Source organism: Uloborus diversus, chromosome 1 (genome assembly GCF_026930045.1).
Source record: "Uloborus diversus isolate 005 chromosome 1, Udiv.v.3.1, whole genome shotgun sequence".
Taxonomy (NCBI): Eukaryota; Metazoa; Arthropoda; class Arachnida; order Araneae; family Uloboridae; genus Uloborus; species Uloborus diversus.
In genome coordinates, this window is record NC_072731.1 from 148,613,213 (window position 1) to 148,636,942 (window position 23,730).

A 23,730-nucleotide genomic window follows, 5' to 3' on the forward strand; every position below is an offset into this window, starting at 1 on the left:
GTGGAGATATTTTAGGCTGAAGACGGGATTCGATGATTGATATATTATCCACGGACGCGTGATATATTATCCACGGACGCGGTAGGCTGTATGAGTAAACACTAACGCATGTTACATACAAACGTATATACAGGCGTCAGGAGAAAAATCGTATTAATTTACTGGGGATCTTCAAAACGGATGCAGCAAAATATCGTTTCAACGAATACCGATAGAACGAAATATCCGTTACAACGAACAAAACGTTCAGTCTCATAATGAAACCCATTAACATAATGTATAAAATAATCTCGTTTTTATGAAACATATTTCTTAAAAAAATTTGTTACAATGAAAGATTTTCTTAACGTCAGTTTGAATATTTTTTACTTAAAGCTGTTTTCGGAAATTAAAAAAACGACTCCCACAAGTCGTAACGTGAAAACTTTGTTTGTACTTTCGAACACGGCCATTCAATGAGGAAATCCGCTCATGCTGAAACGTAAGCTGATGGGTGACAACAAAAACCAGGGTCTAGTCATGTGTGGTCGATTTCTGAGCACCAAACGTGAGGCATCCAGCGAATTCGCAAGGTTTCAACTTTTCCTGTAGTCAGTATAGGTGGTGTTCATAAATTAGAAACTTTTATTATTCCCTCGGAACCAAATTTCTCGCAAAAAGAAAACAACTTTTTGTCAAGAGCACCAAAGAAAAAAGGCCAGTGTTCAACATTTTTCTCTTTGTTTTGACAGAAAAAAATAATGAGTTTAATTATATTTCAGATTATTAATGGTAAATGTTACAGATTTAATTATATTAAAGTGTAGATTTTAAAAAATAACACTTTTATAAAAATACAGAAAATTTTAAGCCGATTCCGTTAGAACGAATATTCCGTTACAACGAATTTATTATTGGTTCCTTGAAGTTCATTGTAACGGGATTTCACTGTATTTTGGTTGTCCATACGTTTGTCGGTACATTTGCAAGTGTGCACGAAATGGGGAAAAAATCGAGATTAATTTGGGAATGAGTAAAATGGAAACTTGGGCAGAAATTTGAGTGATTTTTTTTTCTCAAGCACGATACTTTCTGTACTTCCTATAAGGAAGTAAAAATACTGCTCTGAAGGTGAGGATTATTGCTCAGTGTCTTCAGGTTAACCGTCACGATTTCATTATGTAACCTAATAATAAATGAAAATCATGAAATATGTTTTAACGATTGTATTTTATCAAGGATTTTTTCTTTATTTCAGCTGTCCAGTTTTCTGTAACGAAGGTTACAAAATACTCTAGGTAAGTTCAGCAGCTGGATGGAAACTCAGAAATCAGTCAATGAATGAGCATACCAATATGATTTCTTCGTCGCCCAAATGAAAAGAAACGCTCATTCACCAGTTCTGTGAAACAATTAGGTTTAGTGCCGAATATTTATGTTACTACCTTTTTTTAATTTAGGGGAGGGTGGTACACAGCGAAACAAAGCTATTTTTTGGATTCTTTAATTATAATAGGTAAATAATACTAGATGCCCACGAATATACAGCAATTGACCTTGTAAATTCTGGAATATAAAGTTGTTGCTTGGTGTTTGCAATTCAAATTATCCTTTATTTTCTAATTTCAGGCAGGGAAAGTTTTTTTTTTTTTGACTTCCGCATGCATCGACTTATAACATTTTCTTTTATAAATAAATAGAAGCCATTTGATCACTTTCATTGTTATGCCTATGTAGCTAATTATCATTAAAAATATTTAGGATAGGCTTTAAACGAACTCCATAAAATATTGAATTAAAAGGGAAAGGCAGAGTGAGGTACAGTGAGACAGGCGTAGTTGGGGCAGGCTGAGAGAGTCTCACTATGCCCCACAATGAATTCTGTGCAAAAGGGATGTTTTTTTTTTTTTACAAATTTATTTCACGATCTTAGAGGTTTTAACTTGCTGTTTATTTACTTTACAGGTATTTTTACCTCAAAAATGCGAATGAAACCACGTGAGACAAAAATAGGGACATTTTCTGACGATTCCATGATAAACTCTTTTGTCCAAACCTTCTGGTTCCAAGTGGCATTTCAGATAAAGTAGATAATAATAATCTTTAAATTATAGAAAAAAACTGATGCAAAACAGCCCTCTTGCTCTAATGTAGCAGTGAGGGTTTTCTTATGTTCTTAGAGTTTTAGAGAATATCCAAAAACTGAAGAGAGAAAAGGTTGAGTTATGAAGAAAGAGGAAAAGAAAATATATCTAATTTGAATTCTGACACTTTGAATTCGAATTATGTTTTTCGCAATCACGAGTTGCGATAGGACTCTACTCATTGGAGGCTATTGTTTCTAGAAACGGCTCATGCCCTCCCTAGTCTGCCCCTCCTCCTGGGCGGTTACGTGTGTGTAATTGTGTAAGGACTTGTTTGTGTGTAGACGTGTGTGTATGCAGAAGTGTGTGTATGCAGGATATGGACGCCACCGCCTATGAGGAGGGGATTTCGGTGGTGCTGCTAGTGGAGCCTAGGACCAGAGGAGCAGCTCTGTCCTCCGGTGGACGGCGGTGCTGCAGAGGCTCCTGGTCCATTCGAAAAAGGAACCGGACATCAAAGACGATCAAATGAAAGCAATAAGCAATCGTGATTTCTCAAAAAAAGGTAAAAGTATCATTGCAAGTGATACTCGTGGAAAACACATTTTAGAAGAAGAAATCACAAAAACTAGAGAAATGAAAAAAAAAAAGTCAAAAATAAGGAAAAGTGCAGATTTGTTTGACACAACTGATAAGATGGAAAAAATTAAATGGTTGATGTGATATTTTATTAGACAATGTTAACATGTGCGAAAATGTAGGGTAGACCAGGGGATTGCCGCTACCTGGGGAAATGCAGCCACCCCTAATAATTAAGTCAAGGAAACCGGATAGACGGCCTGACAGCTCCTAACCTGTAGCAACAAGTACTGTCGCTACAGGTCGCTACAACTTGTCCCAACCTGTAGCATTCAAACGTCTGGTTACAGTTTTTCGGGATATTTGCTTGCAGTAGCAGCAGGAAACTGCTTTGCTAGCTCAGTAGCTGGGTTGCGCTGGTTCCTTTTCGTTGCTAGCACTAAGTACGAATCTTCTGCTGACGTCATATTGCGTACACGAACTACCTCGTGACATTTGCTACACATTCCATTTGTTTGAAATGATTCCAAATTCTACAAACAAACTTGTGGCCGACGTCGAACTCCCTGGCAACATCTAAATTTTTCTGCCCTTCTTCGATGTTGCCAACTACACTGCTATCCATAAAATCATATAAGGGATATCGGGAAGACATACCGAAAAACGCAAGTTCGTCAATTGATTCTTTCCTGTCAAACTTTGCTTTTGAACAACAATGGTCATCATGCGCCCAATCCTTTACATCGCTTATTAGCGCTATCACGTGACCAACAACGTCGTGAGTCTAAAATTTGAGTACTCACAACACGTCTTACTGTGTCCAGAATTTATGCTAATTTCCATACTTCCTTGTCTTCCATTTTGTGGTTGCTAAAGCTGATATTGCCATCCGTCCGTAGCAATTGTCCATCAGTGTATATTATCTCAAAAACTTTAAGTAGCAATCAAGTTCTTTTGTGCCTCAAAAGAAGGTACACTTAAACTGCATTACAAGTTCACCTTAAAATTCTAATTTCTTCTAGAATCAAAGCTTCTAGATTTCTTGAATTTTATATTTTTTGTCTCACTGAGCCCCACCTTCTCCTACTTACAAACTTTGAAATTTTTTTTATTTTTTTTTGTATTTTTATTTAATCAAAACAGTAAAACGTTTAAGCAAAAATGAGTTTTTGTTTATTTTTGCTAAAAGACTGAAAATAATAATTTCTCAATTTTTTCTATATGTAGTGGGGTAAAATGAATCATCGGGACAAAGAGAAATAATAAGATATTTCCACAGTTTGCAGCCCCAACTACCCAGCAGCACTTTAATTGTGTTCTATTACAGATAGTTGACTCTAGTCAAAAAAAAAAAAAAAAAAAATCCTCTTAAGATCAAGGTATGTAACTATACGGGTCATTTTCAAAGTTTTATCAAAAATAAATTTTGTTATTACAAAATTATTAAGCGTTTGCAATTATCATTTAAACATTAATTGAGGTCTGCTGGTGTTTTTTTTTTCAGTACTTATTTAGTTAATATTACGCATCATTTGTCTTTAATTGTTTTACATAATTTGCCAACTGCGTGCGGGGCAAAATGAGATGGTTATTTTGCTTACGTATTCATTCATTTATTAAATCAATTACGCATTCCTTTATGAATGAATTCATTTATTCTCTTATCAATTAATTATTTTTCTCATTCTAAAACTGTTCTATCTACTCATTAATTATTCACGCACTAATTAATAAATTCGTTTGTTATTTTATTATTTGTTTATTTATTTGTTCATTCATTTGCTAAAAAAGTTTTTCACAACCAAATATAGACTATTTCATTGGAAATACATTTTATTTATTACTGTTTTAAGGTCCAAATTCACTGCCAGAGATTCAAAATTATATTTCAATGCAAGTTTTGTTACAAAATGCATTATTTTTTCTTTATGCACTGCAATTTTCGAAAAAAAAACCTAGTTTGTTAATTCTGAAAAGGTAAGTTATCTTAATTATTTCACTTTGCCCTACATTCCCCTACTTCAACTTCTGTACATGTTCAACGTTTAACTGGTTACCAGTTAAACAATAAAAAAATAAAATCATGAAAGTGGGATAATTATCTCATTTTTTTCGAAAAGGGAACGATTAAAGCTTAATAAAATTTGAAATTAAAATTTGAAATGAGCTTTTTGAAGTTGGACTAAATTGGGTTGGTTGGTCTGATAATTTGCTAACTTTCCTGCCTTTTTGAATAATTTTAGTGCTCAAATGATTTTTCGAATTCAAAATAAAAGTTTATATTTTTGTTTAAAGTTAGGTTGCCTAAGAACAGTTTATGTAGAATAGCAATACAGATATTTTACTTTGATAATAAGTATAATTTTAGTGCAAAATATTGATGACAATCATATATTACTGATAATACTGATAAAAAATACTGTATACATAATAATAAGTATATTTTGTCTTTAGATAATTTTGATTATAATAAAAAAACAATTTGTTAATAAATGCAGTATTTTCTTAATCATTTTAAATACAAAAAATTCAACATTTTAAATTCTTGTATACGTACAAATAAACAAAAAAATAGGGTTTTATTTTCTGAAAAATCCATGCCCCCCCCCCTCTCTCCTAATTCCTTAAAAAAATCCTTTACTCTTAATACAATTCATCCAATCTGCAATTCTATTCTAAGAAACATTTGTAATTGTATGACTGACAGCTTCTGTCCCGTATTTTCTACGTCTCGTATCCGTCATCAATCGCAATTGCTTCATATTCTTCGTGATTCAAGGGAACCAAAGAAAGTCTTGTGAGTAAGAAGAGTGAGTTAAGAGAATGGTACTTTTTTTTTGGGGTCTAAAACGTTTGATGGGTGCACATTTTTAAGCAAAGCTTCTCATTATCAAAATCTTTGCTAAGCATACCTAGATCTTCAGCCGTCTGTTGTTAGTACTGAAGCAAAAATACACGAAGTTTTTCCACGCTTTTGCTCGTTCGTGAAGTTGACAGACACCGGATCAAAATTTGTCAGGAACTGATAAGTCCACTTTTTTTATGTTAGAGAATCCACTTTCGCACCTGAAATTCTGTCACAGCATGATCCTTGTAAGCAGTGCTTAGCCTCTTAAAAAAAAAAAAAATACGTGGCATTTTTCTGTTGAAGAAGTAAATTTTCTGTGCTGTGATTTGAAGACTAGCAGCTTATCTCTTTTTGTTTCTTCATCTCGTCTTCGTCATAATGAATCATTTATCACAAAAATGAAGAGCATATGTTATCGTATTGAGGTAACACATTGACAGGAAAAGAAATGCAAAATTAATAATTAGAGGCTCTCCTCAGAGAAGCAATGTGAGATATGAGAGCTCTTCCTCAGTTTATAGCTATTCTGTTTATTTTATTTAGTTAGCTAGATTTTGATTGGAAAAATGGGAGGGGGTGGTGCATTTGTATGTAAGCGTTTTTTTTTTAAATTCATTTATTTAAATACTAATGTGTTTTCGTTCTTTTCGATATTTTAATTTATTTTCCTACGTCTGATGGAAATGAAGAACACACTGCGTGGAAATAAAGTCACAGATGCGTGATTTTAAAAAACGGAAACAGCTCGACTTGTGGCTTAGCTTTAAGGGCTTGATGTGTCAGGGTAGAGAATTGGAATCCATACAATGAAGTTGTTCCTTTAAGAAATGTATTGTTGTGAGACATGTTCTAATTCTTATAGAGTTATCTGATCAGAATTTTCTTGGTTTTTCCACAGAAATCTTGTAAATTTACCGGTGCCCCTACTACGCGAAATTTCTCCCCCTTGTTTCTTAGTTTCAATCTTACCTTTTCAGAGGCAGTTTTAAATGTCCCCGAAAAATAGGGTAAACTAGTTTACCGACTTCTATCAATATTGCACGATTTTTCCTTGATACCTGTATTGTTATTATCCCCTTCATCAGCCTCATCACCACCACTATTACCATCATCATTGTCACTATTTGTTTTGGTTGTTGTTGTTATCATCATGATCATTATTGTTATTATCATCATTAAAAAAATTCTATTATTATTGTTGTTAATGTCGTCGTTGTTATCATTGTTATCATTATCATCATCACCATCATCCTCGTTATTATTATTTTCATCATCACCATCATCATAATCATCATCATTACCATACTTATTGTGATGATACACTTTAGTCCGCTTATGATACACTTTAGCCCGCTAAAAGGAATAGCGAAATTTCCACTAAAAACTATTCTGGTAAGCTGGATATTCCATTATTCCTGATCACAGTAACTAATTATACTACGGTTTGGTACATTGAAAAGTTATTACATTTTATGCGGTACATTCTTTCATAAAGCGCGCGCGCACGCGGGCTCGACTGTACATTATCAACAAATATCGTGTCGCTTAGATGAAGATGAAATGTAGGCCAACACTCACTAGCTACGCAATTATCATCGGAACGAAACTTTTACAGAAATTATCTGAAGTTCACACCAGGAAAAAAAAATATGGAAAATAATTACGAAGGTCAATAACTTGCTTCGTTGTGAAATATGACAAGATAATGAGAGATAGAGAGCAAAACAGCATGTGTAACTCTTTGAAACGCATTAAGTGGTAAGCATGTGTCTAGTTTACAGTTTAATAAAAAAAAATTGCTTTTGTGCTGGTCTTTTCTTTCTTTCTTTCTTTCTTTTTTTTTTTTTTTTTTTTGTGGGTTGGAAATTCTTTATTTGTTTTATGCATCGTTATAAGCTTGCCAGGATCATTTCTGGGATATAATTGAAATACGTTTTAGAGGGACGTACTTAACTATTACTATTTTCCCTTTTTTATTTACTAATATTTTGAACTTGTTGCCTTACTTTTCAACTTGGGTAAAATGGTTTGTCCAAAATATTTGCGGTAGGATAGTCTTTGGTCGATCTTTGAAAAAACAGTTTTTACCTTTAAAAATGGTTTCGAAAGTTTTATTTTTTAATTTTTTAGATGATCTGGTAGCGGTAACTTCTCACTACACAATTAGAAAAAAAAAAAGAAAAAGAGAGTGTTCAGGGGAGGGGGGAAATCTGAAAGAATTTAAAAAAAAAAGTCAAACGAAAGAGCAATGAGAAAAGTAATCTACAAAGAACAGTAAAAGAGAGTATAAAATAAAAGTTGATTGTGAATAAATGCAAAGTAAAGAGAAGTCTCAAAAAACTTCGGTCAAGAGTAAAACTCCCGTATTATATTGACTAGAAAATTTTGTTTGTTTATAAGTCAGACATGTCCATTTACGGTTTATGCTTCATTTTCATTTAAATGCCTGAAAATCCTGAAGCATCCAGAGGTGCCTCTTCCCCGCAAAAAGCGATGGTACACCCCTCTTAAATACTAGAAAATACCGCCCCTCCCTGAAAGAGAGCACCACGAAAAAAGGAAAAATATCCTTTTAACCCACCTAAAAATTTCAATAGCACAGTCTGTGTCATCGACCCCCTTCCTTTTTGTGGTCACTTTCTGCAGATTACACACTGAAGTACAGTATTTTTCTTCCCAATTCTCCAATGTCATTAAGCAATGCCTTACTAGAATTATCACGCATGTGTATGCACTTTTCTCTCCAACTCCTTATCGTTTCACATGCTCTAATGTTAGCACAAAAAATTTCCAACTCCGGAGATTGACACAAATTCCAAAGATCCCACCGAAGAAAAAGATGGCAACTGAAAAAGCAAAGACGCAAAGAAGTCGTCGTGATCAGGCCAGAAGAAATGATTGATTCGTGCTTTTGGTTCCGAGTTGGATTGATGATATTTAATGCGTGTACTACTAAGGGCAGGTACACCGCAGTCTTTTAAAAACGCGTTTTGGGGACATTTGAAGAAACGCGCTTCTGATTCCACACAAAAACTAATAGAATACTGAAATTTGACATTCGTTTGTACTTTATTTTCAGCTCAGATGAAAAAAGAAAATCTGTACGATAAAGCTAAAATAAAGTATATGACAGAAAGGCAAACAAATGAAAAAATAGCCGATACTGCTGTTTCCCTGTCCAGGGCAGTGTAAATAAGTTATGAGTATCGTAGCGTTTGCAATTTTTTGTGTTATGACACATTAACATTTGGCGAAGAGAAAGATATTATCCGGGGCTGACTGATTCACTAACCACACGACACTGCACCACATGGAGAAGTAAGAGAGTTTCCCATACGTCCATTGTTACCTGGGCAAATTACTGTTGTACTGTTCTTGCACAGCACTATAGCAGCCATCGTGCTGTTGTAGCAACGTTTTAGTGTCACATCCTATTCAGAGACTAACAAAAATTGTGAAGTCTTAGGTGCCAAGAAAAAATTTTAACGATCGGACAATTTCTTCCTCAGAGTGGATAGGAACCATTAGTGTAACATGGCTTCTGAAAAATCGTTAATCTAAAAGAAATTGCAATCAAGGTCCAGGAACTCCTCCTCGGTGAGAGGTCACTGCGGCCTCCCAAAAATTTCTTTCAAATTATTGGACTCTTAAGAACTTCCAAAATTATCATAATTCGCCAAAGTTTGGAGTTCTATTCGGCGAAAATTCTCATAATTTGGCGAAATTTGGAGTTCCGTTCGGCAAAATTTGAACATCTATTTGGCAAAATTATTATGAGTTTGGAGTTCCACTCGGCAAAGTTTGGAGCTCCAATAGGCACAATTATCATCATTCGACAAAATTCAGAACTGCAATCGGTATAATTATCATCATTTAGCCAAATTTCAAGTTCCAACCGGCAAATTGAGAATTGCCGTCCTCCTGAAAGTTTTTGATCGGGGCGCTCCTGCCAACAGGGACCTGGCTTCATCGCTTTTGTCAATTTTTTAGAGGAGTAACACTCATTTTGGAGCACTGAAATGTACAAAAATACTAAAGATCATCATGCAATCAGTCGCATTAAAAAACCCTAACTTTTCTTAGATTAAATAGAAGTTGGAAGCAAAAAACTTATGTGTGCAATGTTCTGGTTTCTGACAGTTAGAGCACTTTACATTTTGTATTTAAAAAAAAAAAAAAACTAAAGATCAAATGTAATATTGGAAAAAAATCTAATTGTAGTTTTTCTTCCATTTTTCACGATGCGAAATTTTTCTGAAAAATAAAGAATGAAAATTTCTGATGCATGAAATACTCTTGTAGAGGGGCTAAAAATATCACTTTATACACATATTTTAAACAACATTTAGTGAACAAAAGAGGTTAAATTTCAAAGTGTTTTATTCAAAACTATCGAATGTCAAACACATTTTAATCATAATAAATAGGGTATATCTTATGATACTTGAAAATGTCTACGCTTCACTGAATTTAATGTCGAACTTTTTTTCGAAAGCGCACTCCTAAAGTGGTGTCAATCAGAAGTAAGGTATGTTAATGCATCGGTAATCTCATGACTGACGTCAGAGAAAGGGACCGATTTTATTCAGCAATAACATTTGTTATTCTGCGCATGAATCCTAAGGCCAAAATCTTTCAATAACTAATAATGATATTTACATCCAAATTAAGATCTTAGTCCGCTGACTTCCACCAAACATGGACTTATGAAATCCTTCAAGACTAACCTACAGCAATAAATAAACAAAGAAGCAATCGGATATTAAGAAATACCGTGGTTTGGCGACAGGAAAAAATAAGAAAAAAAGGTTCGTTTCCTTTTTTTTTTGGTAATCCCTTTATGGGGATTTCACATAATCCCGCCTTAACGCTTGAATGGAAGAGTCAAGGCAATCGGTGCGCGGTGCAAAACAAAGAACCACTGAATGTATCTGAGATTGGAGTAATCCATTACGGTTGTAGTGCATGACAGTCTGGGACTCGAGTTGTGAATGGAAAAGTTTAACGTCAGCTGATTTGAAAATCGATAAAACTTAAGATTCCATTCATACAAAAATGAATTTGGCATTGAGATTCGGCTTATGATGCGTTTTTATCTGTTTTAGTATATCAGATGGGCAATACAGTGGACTCTCGCTACAATGCGATTCGACTTACGCGAAATGTCTATTGCGCGAGGTTTCCACGAGTAACGAATGTTTCCCTGAGAAAAATAAAGTTTTCAAAAACGAGTACATTTATGCTTTCGAATTTTCTTGAAACCTTTTGTTTCAAATATCAGTACCCATGTTTTCAAAAAGAGTGCAGATTTATCTCATTCTCAAAAAATGAGCACATAACTCGGATAGTACTCAATTTTGAAATTGTTACATACTCAAAAATTAGCACATGTTGATTTGAGTATTTGATGAGTTTTTGAATGTTTCAAATTTGAGTACCATATAGTCAGAGTTATTTTGACTCTGCGATATGTTCAAATTTGAGTACTTTTTCCATATTTTGGAAATTGTTGTTCTTAGAGTAGGGGTCTCAGACTGTGTGCCGCGGCACATTGGGGTGTCATAAGAAGAGACAAGAGGTGCCGCAAAGTGTCCATGGTATCCATATATATATGTTAGGTGGGTGTGGCAAATAAGGCCATGTAGACCAATATAGCCGTCCTCCTATTTTTCATGTAGCGTAATAAAGATTCGCTACATCGTGTCTTCATCGTCATTATAAACCCTGACTGATGATTAAGCCTTTTCAATTAGCAGTTTTTGATTACCAGGCAACAATGTAGCCAAAGTTATTACAGAAAAGAGATGTCAAAACTATCTTATCTTACTTTACGTAGATTTTGTTTCTACGTAGTTCACTGTAGTTTACAAGCATAAAAATGTTTATTGTTCTTGAAGCCTGATTTATGTAGTTGACGAGTTCAAAGAGAAAAATGTCTGTGTAGCCTCATTTTTTCCTATGATTTGATAACCTAGAAAGGTAGACAGTAGCCCAATAATTCAATCAGATGCATATGCAAAAGCTGGTGCCAATTCAGTTATAAATGAACGTGATATTTAGTTATGAACTATAGGATGGTCTTATTTAGCGCATTTACCTTATATAATAGAGATGGATTAGGATGCCGCGAGAAAATTCTATATTGTCAAAGGATGCCGTGAGTCGAAAAAGTTTGAGAACCCCTGTCGTAGAGCATAGAGCTAACGCGAATGCCCTTTTCCGCAAGGCGAAAAATCATCTCACGCAAGGGGTTTTGGAACGCATCCCTCGCGTAAGTTGAGACTCGATTACATGGAGATACCGGTTTAACGTCATTGCGAACAATCATTTTGTAACCAAATTTTGTACTATATATTTTTTCTACATGTTTCTTTTTTTTTGTAAGAGGTTTACATTATTGTCATTTAACAGCAGCGGGATCATCAACTACCTTGAGATTTCATTTTCACTAATTTTCCTTTGTAACTTGGGCAATTCCACTAGTAGGACAAAATTTATTCAAGCATTCTTAAGGGGAGTCAGTACCCCCTACACCATCAGTGTTAATTTGCACAGCTTCATGTACCTTTTTCTGAAAATCTATTAAACATACAATTCTTTCAGTCAAAAGTACTACTTTTAGTCACTGAATTTGATAGAATGAGCAAAAAAATAACATGGACCCAGAAAATACTTTCATTTTCCCAACAGTTATTTTTTAAGTAATTTTTTTAAATGTCCTATTTTTCAAACAAGGCGTGGTCTTTATTACGTCACAAATGATGAACTTAGGCGCGTATTCCATTGGCACACTAACGCTTACTCTTGCTCTCTACTGCGATTCCACGTTATGATAATCAAGAAGCAAATTTAATATTGCGCTCTACGCTTGTTATCAACCATATCGTTGCCATACATTTGAGTAAGAAGCGAATTAAATATCACTCTCTGCCCGGATGGCAACAGCGAATGGCAGTTCATCATTTGTGATACTGTCCTACACCGTCAGTGTTACCCCCTACACCGTCAGTGTTAATTTGCACAGCTTCATGTACCTTTTTCTGAAAATCTATTAAACATACTATGGGGTGGTTTCTTTCAGTCAAAAGTACTACTTTTAGCCACTGAATTTGATAGAATGAGCAAAAAAATAACATGGACCTAGAAAATACTTTTATTTTCCCAACAGTTATTTTTTAATTAATTTTTTTAAATGTCCTATTTTTCAAACAAGGCGTGGTCTTTATTACGTCACAAATGATGAACTTAGGCGCGTATTCCATTGGCACACTAACGCTTACTCTTGCTCTCTACTGCGATTCCACGTTATGATAATCAAGAAGCAAATTTAATATTGCGCTCTACGCTTGTTATCAACCATATCGTTGCCATACATGTGAGTAAGGAGCGAATTAAATATCACTCTCTGCCCGGATGGCAACAGCGAATGGCAGTTCATCATTTGTGATACTGTCCTACACCGTCAGTGTTACCCCCTACACCGTCAGTGTTAATTTGCACAGCTTCATGTACCTTTTTCTGAAAATCTATTAAACATACTATGGGGTGGTTTCTTTCAGTCAAAAGTACTACTTTTAGCCACTGAATTTGATAGAATGAGCAAAAAAATAACATGGACCCAGAAAATACTTTTATTTTCCCAACAGTTATTTTTTAATTAATTTTTTTAAATGTCCGATTTTTCAAACAAGGTGTGGTCTTCATTACGTTACAAATGATGAACTTAGGCACGTATTCCATTGGCACACTAACGCTTACTCTTGCTCTCTACTGCGATTCCACGTTATGATAATCAAGAAGCAAATTTAACATTGCGCTCTACGCTTGTTATCAACCATATCGTTGCCATACATGTGAGTAAGGAGCGAATTAAATATCACTCTGTGCCCGGATGGCAATAGCGAATGACAGTTCATCATTTGTGATGTCATGCGCAGAAGCGTAGAAAATAAAATTGAGTCTGCGCACTGACTTAAGAAATTTTTCAAAAATAGTAAACTTTGTCAAATTATTTGAAAAATGATCAAATCCAATTTTTTTAAGCATGCTCTTTCAGAAAAACATATTTTCAAAATTTAGGAAACGACCCCATTAGGAAAAATTTTCTGTTCCTCAAGTAGACTCTTTTCTCTATACTGAAGTAAAATTTTACAGAAAGGAAGCTTAGTTTTTTTTTTTAAATCTAATGTGTAAGTCATTGTATTTTTTTCAAAAAATGCCATTTTGCAACACGAAGTCAGCTCTATAAAAATATTTTTCGTATATGAGAAAAAAATTACTTTAGTATATGGAATTAGGTGTATGGAATAGGTAGTAAAAATTTCAAAGCCTAACACAATTTAGTTTCTGAGAAAAATGAACATTTAATTTCAAAAATACCATTTCGAGATATTGCAATTTAAAGGGAAAAATCGTACCTCATCAAAATAGGTTTACATTTTTTTAAAGCTTATTTTAAGTTACTTCTAATATGAGCACGATCAAGAAATTTGTAACATTAAAAAGGCATTGAAATAAAGTTTCAAAATATATAAAAATCAAAAATTCGAATTTTTGAAAGTATTTAGGGTACTGACTCCCCTTAAGTGATTATTTCTGTTTTATTTTCATAAATCTATTCAATTATTAACAAATAAATTGAATAATTTATTTATTTATTTATTTTGTTAATTCAACTTTGGTAGATAAATTACATTAGGTGTTGATCTATTTTTAGAAATAATTTTTTAGATTCAGTAAGCGAAATTAAAGGTTAGACATTAGAAAATGGTTACGCGTATGTTAAAAACTGGTATGAATAATGGGAAAAATTAAAATTTTGATTAAATAAAAATTGCAAACTATCTTGATCTAGTCGTAATGGTTGATTGCATTGGTATGTTTTAACCAAAAGCATTTTTTTTTTCCCGAATCGCTGTCAACACTTCAAAATCTAAGTAGTCAATTTTCAAGAGATAACATTGTGTTTTTTTTCAAAGCAGTACCAAAGTTCATTGCTAGCAACTAAAATATATGAATAATGCAAGTTTTCTGGAAATTTATGAAATTATAATTGTAAAATATGCTTCATGAAATTTCTGAACTACATATTAATGAATTTGAAAATTATGATTAAAAATAAAACTGAATAAATTTATTTTTAAAAGTTAAGAAAGCTTATTTGAAAAAATGCCTTGAGACATCTTGCGCAGTTTTTCTAACAAATATATTTTTCGAAATATTTCATAACAAAAATTTAAAAAAAATACAGCTTTGGCTGATGTGATATACAAATGAATGATGATACAGGTGCATTGGGTCGGATACTGATGCACCTCCGATCGTATTCCAGCACATCGAGTTTGTTCTTTTTTTTTTCACAATTTGGAGCAAAAGATATTACTTTTAACAAAAGATAAGAGCCGTTTGCTTCATCTCCTGCGCGAGTTATAATCAGCGTGAAAAAGTGTCAACGAGTAGGGTGAACTAATTGAACTGAAGTTTTTCTAGTTAAATAACAGTTGTCCGCTCTCCCCCCCCCCCCACCCCCAGTGTTAACGGCTGTACTTTTGGTATATAGCAAAAATATAATGTATTTATTATTTGCTGTTGCGAGGCTGAACATAAAGAGTCAAAAAAATCTTAGTCATTGGTCAATTTTCGGGAAATTGACGTTATGACATGCAATTTCTTTCTGCGCCAAACCAAACACTTCATGATATCGTGCAAATGAGAGCGCTAAACTTACTGATTTATCAATTCAATATTTGAATACCATAGACATTTAGCATGCGTGTGGCCTGAGTGAAAGGGCGAGAGGGGAGGGATGTTATAGCTAATTTAGAGATTTTCATTGTTGCAAACAGTCGCTTCCGAGTGGTAGGTTACAAAACAAATATCCGAACAGATGAAGCAATAGTTAGCATATAATGTAGGCAACCAACGCAATACTACATCACTAACGGCTGACTATTTTGTCACTATTTGACGAAACGTCAGAGAAGATTTAAAAAAAAATGTTTGTATTATATATATTGAGTATTCATATCTTGCTGTTTTTCTGGTTTCCCTAAAATTGGGCGTGTTAGAAGAGTGCTAAGCATTAAAAAAAAAATAATAATAAAAAACCTTGATTATAAAAAAAAAAGAAAGCAATATGCTTCACGGTGGGTTTGTATTTGGGTGAAATATTTTGTCTTCCACAAAACTAGAAATTGAGTTTTGAAAGGAGATATGCTGTAAATAAACAAATGAAATCGCTTTAAATCTTGTCTATCGGTAGTACCGTTAGTACAACAACATTTTATTATGATTTCAAAAGCAGATAGATTGCGACGAAGAAGATATTAGTTAACATTTAAAACCACTAATAAAACGCATTGAAAATCTCAATAAAAAACTAGTTTAATCAACTGTTGAAACTGGAATATCGAAATTAATGAATTTCTTAAAGATTTGATTAATTTTTTTTCCTATTTCTATAAGAGCAATAACTTTAATCCAAGACATTTTCAAGGAATTAAACAACTAATGCATCAAGTTATTTTTAAAGCAAGTTTCTTCATAAATCAATAAAAATATTAATCGTGTGTTGCCATAGAATAAAAAACAAATGCTCAGAAGGAACGGAATCGAGTTTCTTGATATGAAAATTGAAAAATACTAACTCGTTTTAATGAATTATCTGAATGCAAAATCATTCAATACATTAGTCAATCAAGTTTGGAAAACTTAGGAAAGATGTTTACAGTAAAAAAAAATTGAAAATAAGAAACCTTTCCATTTTGTATTAGAATAGAAAACTATTTAATTTATTGGTTCAGACTTGAAAATAAGGAGCAAAAATTTGATTACTGACATAACCCTTTCGACGGAAAATGATAATTTTAAAATTTAAAGAAATATTTCAATTCAATATGCATATTCATTATATAGTCTAATTGCGCAACAAAAAATAGTTTTCCAATTTTAAATAGGAAAATTAGAAAAGCTTTGAGCAATGTCCTTGTTTGTGATTTCCTTGATTTGTTGGTAGACTTTAAAGATTCAGTTATTCTTTCCGTCGTCTTCAATTACCTTTTCTTTAGCATTTATTCATGTGTTTATAAATCTTTTAAGTTTATTATTGTTATTTTTCCTTGCAATTTCATTTAATGTGTACCCAATTCTTGACCAACTGTTTGTTATTTTTGGAAAAAGAAGTTTCACCAGTTTCATTTCTGTAGTTTTTGTACTACTGGTGCAGTTTCATAGTTCGCACACTTTTAAAACTTCACGAAATGAAAGGTTTGAATAAAAAAAGTCAGGAAAACAATTCTATAACATTCTTCTTACTACGTGGAAGAAATCTTGCCCGGTTTGCTCCCATGATTGAAAAATTTACCTGCTAATTTGAACTCGGCTATGCAGAAAATCGTTTAAAGAATATGAGTTATTTCAAGAAATAATTGTCAGTCAAGGGCAGAAATTAATTTTTATGATGTAAAAGAAGAAATAATTGAATAAATGAATAAATAAATCAGCCATAAAAATATATATAAATAAATGATCATAATAATAGTTAATAAATAAATAAACAAGCAAGTAATAATAATAATACTTTGATTCGTTTCTAATAAGTCAAAACTTTTCGCAATCACGAATTGCAGCCAGATGCTCATTCGTTGTTACTAAAAGAAAAAGTGTTACGCAAATTTAAGTTCAAAACTTTCCAAATTTTTTATTCGTTTTAAATATCCTACCAAGCATTACTTTATATTTTGAAGACTTTGTACCTATCATCCAACTTATAATTATGTCCTGCAGCGTTGATTGCTTAAAATTAATTTATATTTTCTTAGTTAAACTATAGTTTTTTTTGTGTAGCAACCCTTGGTTTTGTTTCTCATCGTTTGTTGTTAGCATTTATTAGTTCATTCTATTCTGAGAAAGAGTACGCAAAAATGATTGATGAAAAGGGTTCTCAAACAAACTGAACAAAATGAATTTCTTCTTGATGACCTAACTTACTCTTTGGTGGTTTTTTTATATTTTAATGCAAATTTTGGGCATTAAAATTTGGAATATATGAAATTGGTGATGAATTTCTCATCCAGCATTCATTAAGAAATTTTTACAGTATCATTCAACTCTTTTGTTTCATTTCTCGACAAATTTATTTCAACCAAAGCACTAGAAGAAACGTGTCGCAATTCAGAAAATATGGCGTAATTAGACCTTTAAGCACATAACATTATACTCTTATGCAGTGAAAAAGGTGTTCCTTGAAACCTCGAAACACGTGTTTACATTTAGTAGGGAATTTGTATCTTTATTACGTTGCTTTTCTTATGGTTGCATTTTGGACAAACATATTTATTCATCTCTCGCTTCCTTTTTAGTTTCTCATTCAACGAATCAATTTATAAAATATTCGTAAATCTATAAAATGTAATCCAACATCCGAAAAAGAAATCAGGAAAATTATATGCTTATAGACTCACTTAAGAAGCTCTTGGAGCGTTTAAAGTAATGACGCGCTTCAAAAACAATTGTATCCGTATTCGCGTCTTTCTCTTCAAAAAAAAAAAAAAAAAAAGACATCATAAACAGTTATTCTGTGAAGTCAAGCACGTTGCTCTCAAGGTCATTCCGTTGTAAAAACATTTACCCTTGATGTCTGACAATAGGTTTCAAAAGGAATACATAGAAGGCACTTCAGTCGGCATAAATATTGAATCACACTAAATCGATCAAGTTGGAAAAGCTAATGGACTGTAATCAGTTACCACTAGTTACATAGATTGTTAACCTTTTTTTCGCTCAAGTTTTCTTCGCAGTAAAATAATCATTCTCAAGGTAGAAATTCCAGCGAAGGACGGAAAGTCATAATTCAGCTTTTTGCATTTGATTTTTAAAGGATAAATAGGTTCATGCAAATTTCTCAGCATTGTCATTCGCAGAAGAATTATATTTTATTTAAATGAACGTCTGAAGGTTTCTTTTTTGCATGTCCAATATGCAAGAAATGCCGTTTCAAAAGAAAACTTTATCATGGGTGTAGAGTTCAGGATGTATAATTTTATGATAAAATAAAGCTTCGAAAATTAGTTTTAGATCATTAAGGAATTTTCTAGAAAATCAGAATTTCGGTAATCCAAAACAGAGGGTTACAACCCCTTATTTTTTTTAAACTTAAGTATTCAATAACAGTTTTGAATTTCCGACTTAAAATAGAAAAGATCTAACTCTCTCTAAATTGTTGTTTAGCAAACCTCCCACGTAGTGAAGAAAAAAAAAATACCGAATTTCGTTTTTCATTAACAACAGGAAGAATATTTGCCTACCAGAGAATGTGCGTATGATTTGCAACCTGTATATGTCGCTACTATCTATTTCATATCATATACAATAATTTTTTCACGGTGATAAAAAAAAAAAGGTTTCAATTTATTTTCGCCCGTGGGTACCCAGCAAGAATATTTAATAAACGATAGGCACGCGTTCAATTATATTAACCAACTGAGCTAGCATCTACACATACAAGGTTTGTTAAAAAAAAATTCCGAACTTATTTTCCTTTCGAAAATCTGTTGAATATGAATTGAGGGCGCTTATACGATATGATCTTGAACGTCTGTACTCGTGGGAGAATTTTTTCCTCTCTGTCTACAGCTTCAGCCACTGGTAAACAGCGTTTAACTGAGAAAGTGCCTAGTGCACTCATAGATTTTTTTAATTGTAAGAAATTGATTTAATGCCGGGAGCATTGCTACAGGTATCAAATTTTGCCAAACAATAGACGTCGCTCAAGTGGAAAACATTCGAAAAAATGTGGAAAGAGTCCGGTGACGATTTTCCAACATTTTGCACTTGATTCACACGCTTTAGGCGAAAAACCAGACTCCTGTGGTTCAATAGGCTCTTCATATCCTGATATGCCTCCATTAGACTTCTGGCTATTTGCCAAGCGGAAAAGGCGCAAAGGCAGAAAAAGAACGAGATTTCTAAAAACGGAAACAGCTTGACTGTAATGACAACCGAGCAAAACTTCATTCCGAAACAGGCTTTTTTGAAATATTTTCAACAATGACAGCACAACTGGGAGAAGAGTGTAGTCCCAAAGAAACTGCTTTGAAGGGTGTTAGGTTTCCAACGCTCCTGGTTTTGCAGTTTTTTGATTCGGTCAAAAGTCGAATACTTTTCTAACAGTCCTTGCATACCGTTATCTTATGTAGTTTGAAGAATGGGGTGAATTTTCTATTGCTCTTTACTTGCGACTTTCACTTTAGTTTTACTAACGATAGGTTAGGTATATTCCTCTTACTATATGTGAGAATAAGTATGTTGTTAAAGTCATATTTGGTAGATTGCAATGCTGTTTTAGCTGGTGAGCTAGCATAGCGATCCGAATAAAACTCCTGGCGATTCCGTGAATCAGCGAGCGATTACGAGCAAGGGCAGTACCCCCTCGTACTTTCACGATGAAAAAAAAAAAAAAAAAACTAGATTGTCTTCTGCAAACACAGGCCTTTTTCACATGTGTCAATGCTGCTGCTGTAGAGCAGGACAGGTTTTACTAATTGCAGTTCCGAAAATATAAAACTTCTTAAAATATGTTATTGGAACTGGTGTAAAAAATGGCAATTTTGGCAATTTTTAACTTTTCAAATATGGGACCACTTTGCAGTGTTAATGCTGTTAATAGGTTTTTTCAAAGACGCGTTTAGTCCCTCAAAAATATTAAAAAAATATTTTTTATTTTATTTTAATTTCCATGGTATTAGTGTTAAAATGTGTACTGCTGCTAAGCTTCTTTGCTTCTTTATATTTCATCGGTCTCTTTTTCTCTCCTTTACAGCAGTTTTTAGATATATCGTTGCGCACATTATAGATAATTTTGTTCGGTACTAAAAAGCTTTTCCAAGTTATGGGAATTTTAAAACAGAGTAAAGCTAACACTGTAAGACACTAGTATGGAAGAAAACTTCTATGTCGGAGTACAAAATCTCATTCTGTATAGAAAGTAAGTAAAACTATGAGACAAGAAGGTAAACACAAAAAGTTAAGGATATATTCGTAAAAAAAATAAAGAAATTGATGAATAGAAAATTAGAAAACTCTCCTCGGTAGCTGAAAAATTTTGAAAAATGACATTTTAGGACAAAAGACATTAGACACTATACAACTTAAAAAATAATGAAAATACTAAGCATAAACTAAAATAAAAACCGAATTTTTATGAAAAATCTTTTATGCTAAATTATGCTTAAATTTCATAATAAACGAAGTAAGTAAAGGGGTTAAGCGACTTCTGAAAATATCTATTTCAAGGTTATCTTCTGTTTCTTTGAAACAGCTATTTGTTGGCATTTTCTTAAAGTTTTCAATTATATTTACTCTCAACTATAACCAAATTCTGGGCTACAATGAAAAAAAAATACAAACGTTTTCCATAAATATAAGTTTCGAGAGAGATTAAAATAATATGCGTTTGGAACTTCAATAGTGTAGCACGATAAGGTCCTTTTTTGACGAAATGATATGATAGGAGGAGTGTCATTAAAGTTTCTTTTAATTAGTCTAAAAAAGTGTCGCTATATCTTAGCTGAGAAACAGTGTCCTATCGAGGAATGTCAGCTGTAATACCAAGGTGGTGAATTTCATAAACATGATATGAATATTAATTGAGCTAACAAATTGTTGAGTAGTGAGCACCATAATTTGAAGGAAAAAAAAAAGAAAAAAAAAAACATTACGGTAACTAAACATATGCCCTTCAAAATCTTCTTCTAAATGGCTCGTAATTACCATGTTCCATACCTGTTTTCATCGCATAATCGGAGTACTCCGCTCGTATCAGGCACGGGATTTCAATTAACAAAATATCTAATTTGCATAGAACCATCTAAATTTCGGTCGGATTTAGAAAAGATTTTAACCGGTTTTCGAATGCTCGTGCTAATTGTTTCGCAATCGAGAATAAATCATCAAAACATTCTAAAAGGGAGGAAAAGAAGTCAAATTATTCTTGTTTTCCTTTGGGTGTGGTGGTACGGTGCTGAAGTGACTTACACGAAATCGATACTTTTCCCCCACACTGGGAAGCAACGGCAAAAAATCTTCGAAAAAGGGCACCAGGTGTTATTATTCATGCAATTAAGTTCTGTGGTCTGGCAGGCCTCTATCGTTTATGAATTCGACATTGAGAGTGCGAAAGCAACGCCCTTCTGATGAGAAAAAGCTTGCAGCGGAATATCAAGGTGAAATGGCAAATTTAGTGTGACAGTTAAAGTTCCAGTGAAAGGTGCCGACTGACCTAAATAGTTTTTGGGTCGCTGAATTTTTCTGTGGAAGTGTACCTTATATAACAAAATACTGTTCATAACATGACGCTCTGTGCTGAAAACCAATTTTATTCATATTCAGTCCTCCTTTCTTTTTTAATATCGATTGAGAGCGCTACCTTGACCTTAACAAATGTTAAAGATTACAAGGCTGAGAACAAAACGCATTTACAGGCCAGTTTTTAAAAACATTTTTGAAGCAGTAAAAGTACTGTAGAGCCCAATGCAAACTTGTTGGATACAATGACAGTTCCAAAATTAAAAGGAAAAAAAAAGGATTACTAGGAATTCAAAAAAAAAAAAAATGTGTTGAAAAAATTACTCGGTTCTACTATCTCTTGAATTATTTGATTCAAAAGCAATAAAACGAGGTTATTTTCTCTTTTTTTTTTAAATAAGTATTTAGTAAATGCAGACTCTGAGTGTGAAGATGCAAATGAGTTCGGTGTTACTGGGTGGTTGTCGTGTGATACTGAAGTCAATCATTTACATACAGATAAAAAACGTTTCTGTTGTTCAAAATGAGACATGAAATGATTCATAAACACCTAAAAGCCAGAGGGTATTGCTTCACTTTCTGAATATGCAAATAAGATAAAAATGTAACACTGTGATACGTAAAAGAGAGACATTAACGGACATGAAAAATTGTTTTTTCATAAATACCCCCCTTACAACAAAGTTATATTAGTAAAACGTTGGTGAAGCACAAATTAGCAACTAAATCGCAGACTGCAGCATGTGTTTTGGGGTTTCAAGGAACTCCTTTCTCAATGCAAAAATGGGTTAGCTTCTGGATGTGAAATTGTAATAGGGATCGAAGGAGAGTTCTGGATTCTTTGAGAACTGTAAATAGATATTCACGTTATAATGAAGAATTTCTGTAATTGTCGGTGTTTATACAAAAAAGAAGTGAGAAAAATGATGAAATAAAAATTTAATTCATAACACCAAGCTCATCAGCTGGTCGACAGGTTGTTATTTGTGTTTTTGAGTTTTTTTAACTCTTTCTTCTTATTATTATTAATTTTCACTATTTATTTATTTTTTTGTTATTTATTGATTTTATTTTACATCTTTTACCTTGTGTAGTTGAGAAGCATTGTTTGTCCCGCGTCTCTTACAATCAAGGTCTAAACTTTAGTTTGATCATTTCAGTTCACTACATTCATGAATAAATCAAAAATGAATTTTGGGTTGAACAAAGTGAGATAAAAAAAATATCGTAGATACTATCTGGATACAGAACGTCAAACAAGCACCTGAAGACAAAATGTGCAGAGCTTAGGATCGCATTTAATAATGCAACCGATTTCTAAAACAATTACTTAATTTTGTATTGCAATTTCCTGTGAAAAAATGCCGCTCTCTATCTGATGGTTCTCTTGATGATGATCTCTATTTGCAACAACGCTTTCAAAATATTTGAAGAATCTTTAAGAGTTAAAACTAGTTCTGTGTTTAAACAATTGAATTTTATCGATAGTGTCTTTTACTATCTACAATACTATGGAATTGAATTTCATGGATAATTGAATTTAAAGTTTTTGGTTTGGAACTTTTAAAGAAAATATTGATTCTGAATCTGATAGTGAATAATTTGAAGAAAAATTTGCATAGTTTACACCATGAATCTCTTTTTTCTTGATTTGCATAAGTTTTTAATTTACTATTATGTTTAATTTCTTAACTGTTTAAAAATGGGAAGGAAGCTGTAATGGCAGACTAAGTTCTATGAGCAAGTCACCTACACATCATTCACTCATTCTCTGTTACATCAAAAGTATACCTGATAGTTATCGTAGCACCACAAAATGAGACAACACATGGTGCAAAGATAAATGCCATTAAAAAAATCAGATCGTTTATATGTTACCGTCTCTAATCGTTTATTTTGGAACTGAAGTGCAGTCTATAGATTTTAAGAGTGCGTTTT